This window comes from Muntiacus reevesi, chromosome 2 (genome assembly GCF_963930625.1).
Source record: "Muntiacus reevesi chromosome 2, mMunRee1.1, whole genome shotgun sequence".
NCBI classification, from domain to species: Eukaryota; Metazoa; Chordata; class Mammalia; order Artiodactyla; family Cervidae; genus Muntiacus; species Muntiacus reevesi.
Window position 1 is genome coordinate 63,190,857 of NC_089250.1, and position 9,179 is coordinate 63,200,035.

Consider the following 9,179-nt stretch of genomic DNA (forward strand, 5'->3'; position numbering starts at 1 on the left):
GCAGGGGGAAGCTTTTCATTTTTGGTCGAAAGGATCAGTAAGAAAAATTAATACTAAACACATCACACTGATAGACTCTTTTGCCCTTATTTACTATTTAGCAGTCTACAAGAAGTTCATCAAAGAAGGTTCTGATTCATTAAATCAAATTCTCATTCCTTACTAACTCTAAAAGATTGACTATACAGCAAAGCTAAGACAATAATCCATTCAACTTCAAAAATCACTTAATCACTAATTGGGGGAAACATCTTGGGTAATCTAGATCCCCAAAACTTGAGAGAGAGAGACAAAGAGAATGTTAGTTTGCATTAGGACAATAAGATGAGGATTTTAATATGTCCCAAGAATTAAACACAGGGCTAACGTGACATACACAGTTAAGTCTTCAAACCATCTGCTGCTGTGAGGGATGGGATTTTGGCAAAGTCTATACAAGGTACACATGAAAACATGATATTGAAGGTCTGCCCAGGTTACCATCTACAAAAGGGCTGAGTAAATCAAAGTAGTGCATAAGATTTATTCATACAGCCATCCAAAGGGGAGAAGGTTTTAGGTTCTGAAAAAACATGAAATAAAATCTGCTATTCTGCTACAAAGTACCTGACAGATGAGTCATTTCAATCTATCTTGCTTGAGCCTATCCTAGTTATTTAACAAGAGGACCAAATTCCAATCAATAAGGTTCCATCTAAAATCAATTTGTACTCTAAAACATATGACATATATACTTCTACCATTTTCTCTACCTATTCCACAAAGGCATATTAAAAAACCATCCCCAAAACAAGCATCTCTATTTGTAGGTGGTCTAAAATGATACCGAGGAAAGAAAACAGCTACTTACTGCCTAATAATGAGGAATTCAGCAGAAGAAATGCATCCATAGAAAACTGACTCCCAAAGGAATCAACAACTGTTCAAGACACCCGTCCACCCCAATCCCATCCCTCAAATAAGCTTGTTAAAAAAAAAAAAAAAAAAAACACATTTAGTTATTATACGTATTTTCATGTTGTTTAATAAGCTATCTCATTTTATTTTGTACAAAAACAAACCATCTATTCAAATGCTCTTACCTGATAAAACAAGAGATGTATTTTCTTAACAAGAAGTAGAGGTCAAGTCAATCCTGTGGGCAACCAATTAAAACCAACTTTTAGACTGCAATAGAGAATAAATGGAGGCAAAAATCAATGCAGGAAACACAAAAATACGCACAGGCCACACTGAACTGTATATTACGAAGGCGAGTATGAAACCACTGGAGTACATCATTATGAAGTATTAGAAAAAAATATAGGTACCAAAATCCCACGTGTTTATTATTTATTATTTGGTATTGCTTTCAAATGCTTTCTCTCAAAATATTATATATTTACACACATCAAGAATGTGTCAAAATTAGCCCAAGAAGAATGAATCAAGTGAAAACTAAAACAGTCATAAAGCTCAACCTCACATCTGGTAATTGCTTTAATCACTTGATGATTAAACCAGTCCAGAAAATTCCATAACACAAGTCCAACTGCAATCTATCTCCTCAGATTCCCACCAAACTTTTACGAAAAAGCACAAATTCACACAGTAACAGTTACTGAACAAATTAAGCCATCAACTCAAGGGTATTCATGAAAATTACGGCAATTACTCTTTCAATATATTTTCCTTTGCACCAAAATAGCAGTCCAACAACAAAAGAAACATAAATGAAGTAAAAGTTCTGGCTGTAGGAGTAATTCCTAGTTAAAAAACCACCAGAGTTCAAAATATTAAAGGAAAGTTTTTTTTTCTTCTAACACGCCAAACTTGTTCCAAGAAACTTGTTAAAAATAAAAAGTCCAGCATATTAAGAGTACTTCCAAAGTAAAAACAGATCACTCATCTTTCACTGGAATTTCTCCCAAACTGGTGAAGTTATGAACAATTCACAAGCAATTTATATGACCAAATGATTAGACAACTATATTCAAGAGTAAGAAAACTGTCACTATTAGGTATTCAGATTACCCACAGAAGCCTACTTAGAATGATGATGCCTATTTTTAGCTATCTGTCAAGATCAAGATACCACCATTGAACTTAATATGCATCACTAGAAAGACATATTCAAAAGTTTCAGTGTTACTCCAAACTTTTCTGAAGAAACAAGCTAAAATAAACATCAACATCCACTCAAATTGCTAAAGAACACTGAGATTGTTTTGCCACAAAAAGTTATGCTATATGTCATAAACAACACTTTCAAAAGTCCAGAGCATTGTGTTAAATCTTTTAATAGTTGTACAATCAATACTAATTTGTCTAGAATTCTAAAACTCTTTACTTAAAAAGCCACATCTAGTACTTTAACAGGTCACAAAAGGCAATGTAAAACAGAAAAAAGCTTGCTTTACATAAAGTTTATGTTCAAACAAAGAAGAGCATGAATTATTGCAGGTTTTTTCCCCAAAATGTACAAGTTTGCCTAAGGTAACTTTCTAGTTAAGCACTTGAGATGATTCCTACTGGAGATTCCAATTCAAAAAGGTCTGGTATGGGGGTCAGGACATGTGCCCTGAAGGCAAGGGAAACAAGTTCCTCAGCCTCCTCCCTCTCAGACCCAAGAAGGTAAGTAAGATATGTCCACCCACAGAGGAACAAGATTGGTATTAGCCAGTTAAGCCCAAAGGGAACATGTTATCTACTCCCAAAAATGTCTAAGGGTTGCCAGAAATTACTGAACAAGGAGAAAAGTTAAAAGAACCAGCTGAACTTGACAAATCTCTAGTTGAAGTGTAACATGCTGAATTTACATGCCACAAAATCAATCAAGACATAAATTGTTAATCTTCTCTATTTCAGCAAAACAGAAGCTGCACCTCATCCCATACCAAAGAAAAGTACACAGGAAGCTCAGGCTAGAAGCCAGAACTTCACAACTCTTCGTATTACATCCCTTCCTTCAAATAGAAATTGAGAACTAAAGTACTTTTGTTTTCAACATCTCACTTGGAAAGGGATGCAATGATTTAATAGAAGCATTACTGTTTAATAGAAGCATTAGGAACCCACTCATTCCTGCATTCTAAATGTCAGCAAGCAACTAAAAGTAGGATACCAAAATGAAAATTTCATTCCAATCACCTTAAGCTTTAAGGAATTTTAGAAAGACTGAAACAATTCTAAGCAACAAAACATCTAAAATGCATGTTTTACCTTCTCATAGAGCTAAGGGAAAGAGAAAATGGGCTTGATTTGCCATTAAATCCACTGATATACTTGAGATCTAAAACAAGCAGCTTGCTTTAGTATACTTTTGCACTTTATCTTGAGAATTAACGCACATAGTGGCTTTGTTTCCACTTTACAAATACCAGATACATGCACAAATATTTGCTACAAAATTTTAGCATATTATTATGAGAAGACAGATTCTCTTATTTACTAGCCATTCCAAAAACTTGGAATTTCAGGATAAAATGTCTGACAACAATCTTCTTTACCAGGAAGCCAAGGCACAAATCGGAACTTGATCATTTTCACTATTCATTTGGTAATAAACATCCGAAAGTGAATTTTAACTTTGTTTAATCAGTTTTTTTGTTTTGTTTAATCAGTTTTGATCACAAGAACCAGGGTACAGGTACAATCTAAGACCTTCAGATTCAAAAGAAAACAAACATCAGCATCCTTTGAATGTTCACCACAAAGATGAGTAACAGAGAACCAATCATAACGGGCACCATGCTACATGCAACATAACCACATCATGGTATACATTATGAAAAAGAATATAGCTTCATCGACTTAATTTTGTCTCCATCCCCAAATGGATCACATTTCAGGTTCTGTTCTTAAAACAAATCTTCTGACATTGAGGGAGATATAAACCTTTGATAGTGCATTTCTCCACTTTCTCATTTATCTCCAGTCAGTAATCAAAGGCAGTGAATCAAAAAGACATTTCTAAATATGATATTTATGCTCTTGCCAAAAAGACTACATTATTTTTTATATCCCCCCAAATGCCAACAAAGTTCATTGTCTTACTGGCTTTAGACTTCAAAGAAAATATTTCTTCTAACCTAGCCAACCACATTCACCCTCACTACTGGTTTTAAGGCTTTAAATTTAATGAACTAAACTCTATGCAAACCAAAATGTGTACGTGTGGTGGTAGTAAAATCTGGTAAAACTATAGATTAAGTGATTTTTCTTAGTTGACCTAAAACACAACAACATTCACTTTTCCCACAAACATTTATCAAGCACTTACTGGCCAGGCAGAAGATCAGAGAAATGGAAGATAGTCACTGCGTTTTAGGCAGGGATATCTAAAAACCTCTTTTGCGCAACCGTTACTGACAGAAGTTCTTCCTATTTCATCTAGAGAAGAAAATATTCAATAGAAGGATGGAGTGACTATCTACAAAATGGAATAAAAACAGCATGAATACTCGCTGAAATTTCAACATCTGGAACACACTGACCCACAAAATCAAGTTTCACGTCTAAAAATTGTACCAGCAACCCCCAAACTCATCATGCAAAAATCAAGTCATTTGGTATGCCGAAGAAAGTGAAAAAAGCCTCAGGTTTTCTGGAATTAGCGTATAACAGTATATTCCAAGGAACTACCACGATGGTTTCTAAAGCTTCACATTTTTCACCTAACAGATACGAACATAAAAAAACTGAAATTATGCATCACAATCCATAAACAAAATAACCAATAATAGAGCATATAAATGTATATAAATGTGGTATAAAAATGCATTCCCTGCTTCATTAAAATTTTCCAGTAATACCGAGCACATCCTCAACTTTTACAAAACAAGCCAAACATATCATTTTCTTCAGAGATTAATTACCATAAACATTTTTTAACCTCCTGTAACAGTTCCTCCCAGCTTTTTAATATTCTTAGAAAACGCCTCAACACAATTTCCTTCCACTAAATCCAGAAATCCTCCACGCTATCAAAACTACCAAGCACGACCCAGTCTGGTGTATGTCTATAATCAAAAAACAAAACGCAACGAGAACGGCCTATATGTCCAGACGGCCAAGATTTTTTTTTCAATTGCAAATGCTCTGAAATGCATTAACAATGTAAATTAGATAATAAAATTCAAAGAAATTCATGTCAGCACTGCATTTTACAAAATTGACACCATTTAAAACCATACAAGACACTCTAAAACAAATACTCGTCCGAAGTCTCTCCTTAAACAAAACTTTCAGTTGCAATCATTTTAGTAGGTTATATCGACTGCCATCACCTTAATCTTGTATATTTTGGTTCCTACCAACTATCCCAATTTACATTATGTCACCTCTGGGAATCCGGGGCAAGAAGGGTTTTAGGATCCAGAAACCTCGCTTATGTTGTCTGCTATTTCCAGTACACAGCTGTCGGTACGTTCAGAGCTGAGTAACCCTCACCGGAGCTCAAATTTTCCACTATACGGCAAACATACAGTCCATGCACTTACCATCTAGCAACTAAGCCCCCTGCACTAGTGATCTTCCTGTCACTAACCTGTGGATTATCAAAGTCGCTCCCACTCATTTCACGTGGCCGCAAACTACCATCTCCAGCCTTCAATCAAAACACTCAGTTCACTCTCCATCAAAATCACCCAGTCTCCGCATCCCATTGAACCTCCTCCACCATAAATGCTGGAGGCACTCCCAAGGGACACGTAAGTGATGCTCTTAGCAGACCCTTCCCTACGCGGGAACCAAGGGCCTAACATCTTAACAATTCTCACAAGGCTCGCAAGGCGGACTCACCCCCACGCCACCCGTGCGGCCTTCTCAAATTAACTACACCCCAGAGAGCAAGCCCCGCCTCAACGCTGGCCCTCAGAAGCTTTTCATAGCAACCCCCTCTACCTTCAGGCCTCCATGGCGGCCGGCCAATTCTGACTTCCTTCCTACACTCAAGGGAGAGAACCAACTAAGGCTCCCTCCCCACAGGTATGTCCAGTCCCTTTTTTCCAGGGGCCTCCATTCCACTTCCAGTGGAGGGAGTGTCCTCACTACGATTATCTCCTCACTTTGGGACACAGTTATAATCTCTGCCCCACGTGAGGGCATAGAGAATCTTGTTAATTGGGAATGTAGCGTGTTTTCACTGCAGTCCCCGTTCGTTTGCGGGCCGCTGGGGCACCCAGCTCTGGCTTCCTCCTCTCTCAAACAACAGGGGCATCCTCGCTATGGCATCATGCCCTCTTCGGTAGGCAGACTCATCCTCTCTAGGGTCCTTCTTGCATCCTCTCAGGACCGAGAGGCGCAAGTGGCGCCCCAAGACCCCCGCAGCCAAGCCCCGACCCTTTTGTGTAGGGCGCTCGCTGCGGCGGGCTCCGAGGCCTCCAAAGGCCCCGCCCCGGACCACCAAGGGGCGGCTCGAGCCCCGCATAGCCCCGCCCGTTCCGGAGCTGCAGGAATCTTACCGGCGAGAGCTGCGCGGCACCCGAACCCAGACCCGAGTTACCCCCCGCGCGAGTGCCTCCGCCCCGCGGCCGGCAGCCCCAGCCCGAACGGCTTCCCGGAGCCCAGAGCAGCCACCTCCTTCTTCTCCGCTTCACAAGATGGCCGCCGGCCCGCTCAGCAGCTCAGCGTTCCAGAAAGGGCGGGGCGGCGCGAGTGACGTCACAGGGCGGGACGGCGCAAGCGCGCTGAGCATCTCGGAAAGCTCCCGGAAGTTGCCTATGTTTTTTGTGAGAAGTTTGCGACGTTTGCGCACTAGCTCCGCCTTTATGGGAGCGACGCTGCTTGATGGGATCTGCTCAAGTATTTAGCGCTTGGGTTCAAGTAGTTACTTCTTTTCGAGCTTCTGCGAAAGGAGGAAAATACTGCCTACCTTGCAGAATTGTTTTGAGATTAGAAGGACCACAAAATGGTGAAATTTTAAATTTCAGGCCGGGGAGCCTTACCAGTCCTCGTTAACCCCTCTGCGATTGCACTTTGGTATTGTTTTTGTTATAGAAAAAATTATGCAACTTTGGTCCTAAGCCTCGCAGACTCCACTCACTCGTATATAAAATTATGCAACTTTGGTCCTAAGCCTCGCAGACTCCACTCACTCGTATATATCCTATTTCTTGATTAATGTTACCGTAATTGAACTAATCTTCCAAGGCAGAAAATGAGGCAATTGACTAACAAAATCAGGGACTAAATCCCCACAACTCCCAACAAGTTTGGTGAAGATTTGTGTTGCAAACTAGCCTGGTGCTAGCTGTGTGTAAAAAAAAAAAAAAAAAACAGGTCACGCTTTTAAACAAATGTATGATGCTGGGAAAGACTGAGGGCAGGAGGAGAAGGACGACAGAGGACGAGATGGTTGAATGGCATCGCCGACGACATGGGTTCGTGTGGACTCCGGGAGTTGGTGATGGACTGGGAGGCCTGGCGTGCTGCGGTTCATGGGGTCCCAAAGAGTCGGAGACGACTGAGCAACTGAACTGACACTTCATTATATATACTTTTTGCAGGTAAAATGCAATGCGTTAAGAACAAAATCTACTAAATACAACGTGGTACCCAGGATTGAATCCTGGAGTAGGAAAAGGACATTAGTGGGGAAACTGATGAAATCTGAACGAAATCTGAAGTTTAGTTAATACTGATGTACAGATATCAGTCTCTTAGTTTTGACATCATAGTTTTATGTAAGATGTTTAAAATTAGAGGAAATTGGGTGATAGACATGCAACTTTATACTATCTTTGCAACATTTCTCTAAATCTAAGATTATTCAAAATAAAATTTATTCGAAAAACTATAATTCCATCTCCTCCTTCTCATCTGTCTGCATTCACCGTACTTTTGCCTAGTGGCTTTCAAACTTTGAGTATCAGTCACGTGAGAAATACATTTGCAACCTGTAAACTCATTAAAATATGTGATAAAAATAAGATATTTAACATGTGTGCTATACTGTTGGTGGGAGTGTAAATTGGTGCAGCGATTATGGAAAACAGTATGGAACTTCCTCACAAAACTAAAGCTAGAGTTGCCATATGATCCAGTATCCCAGTATTGGGCATATACCCAAGTAAAATTATAATTCAAAAAGATATTTGTACCCATATGTTGATTTTTTTTTTTTTTTTTTTTTGGCCATGCCTGCAGGGGTTTGATCCCTGATCGAAACTAAGATTCCTCTCAGGAACACCCTCAACTCCCTGAAAATCGTTTGCTTCTCCTTGAGATGGCCAACGAAGAAATGGACACTATTTCAGTTCATTTCTCCTTTCCTATGTCTGACTTGTCACAAGTCGAAACTAAATTCAGATTTTTTGGTCAGGAACCCACCAATTTTATTTGAGAATTTAGAGGACTCACAGTGGCTTTCAATCTGAACTGGCAGGACATAGATGTCATCTTGACCACCTGTTGTACACTAGAGGAAGATATAGAGAACAGAATTGCAGGTGCCAAGGGGGAGGCAAGTAGGGAAGGAAAAGATCAGGTGTTTGGGATTAAGAGATACAAACTAGTATATATACAGGATGGATAAACAACAAGGTCCTACTGTATATCACAGGGAACTATACTTGATGTCCCATGATAAACCATAATGGAAAATATGAAAATACATATAACTGAGTAACTTTACTCTTCAGCAAAAATTAATGTAACATTTTAAATCAACTATACTTCCATAAAATTTTTAAATATTTACATGTGATGTACTCGAGAAAAAGTTCTTCACCCCTTTTAATGCTGGTAACCTCCCACTTACGGTTTCAGACCCACAAATCGAGAAACTCTACTCTGGCTGTTTGGACCTCTGTTTCTCAAACACCATGCCTTTTCATGCCTCAGGCCCTTTGCTCTTACTGTTCCTTCTTATTCCTCATCAATCCCTAGTTTTTTGATGGCTAGAAATCATGTTTGTGCTTAATTAACACCTCCTCAAAAAAGCTTTCCTAGTATAACCAGCATGGTAGGTTCTTTCCCTGTTACTTTCTCTACTGCTCAATTTCTGCTACAGCACACATCACAGTCTATAATAATAGCCTTATTTAATTCTTATTTTCTTTCTGCCTACTAGAATGAAAGTTCACCAAGAGTACTTTTATGTATTTTTAATCATTGTATCCCAAATACCCAGAATAATGTCAGGCACCTGCTGCTGCTGCTAAGTCGCTTCAGTCGTGTCTGACTCTGTGCGACCCCAT

At 39.3% G+C, this 9,179-nt stretch overlaps 1 protein-coding gene across 12 annotated transcripts in view; it reads right to left on the reverse strand.

Moving 5' to 3' along the window:
* The window catches only part of CPNE1 (copine 1), a 37,658-nt gene extending 31,045 nt beyond the window's left edge, over nucleotides 1–6,613 (reverse strand). Inside the window, exons 1-2 of one of the 12 annotated variants that reach the window (XM_065921900.1) lie at nucleotides 6,444–6,606; nucleotides 1,083–1,135 (exon numbers count right to left, since the gene is read on the reverse strand). The gene's annotated coding sequence lies outside the window, so the exon portion shown is untranslated. Of the gene's footprint in view, nucleotides 1–1,082; nucleotides 1,168–4,261; nucleotides 5,349–5,527; nucleotides 5,551–6,443 lie in introns of those variants that run through there. The other 11 variants (XM_065921898.1, XM_065921901.1, XM_065921895.1 and 8 more) reach the window with 11 other exon arrangements.
* Nucleotides 6,614–9,179: the final 2,566 nt, after the last annotated feature.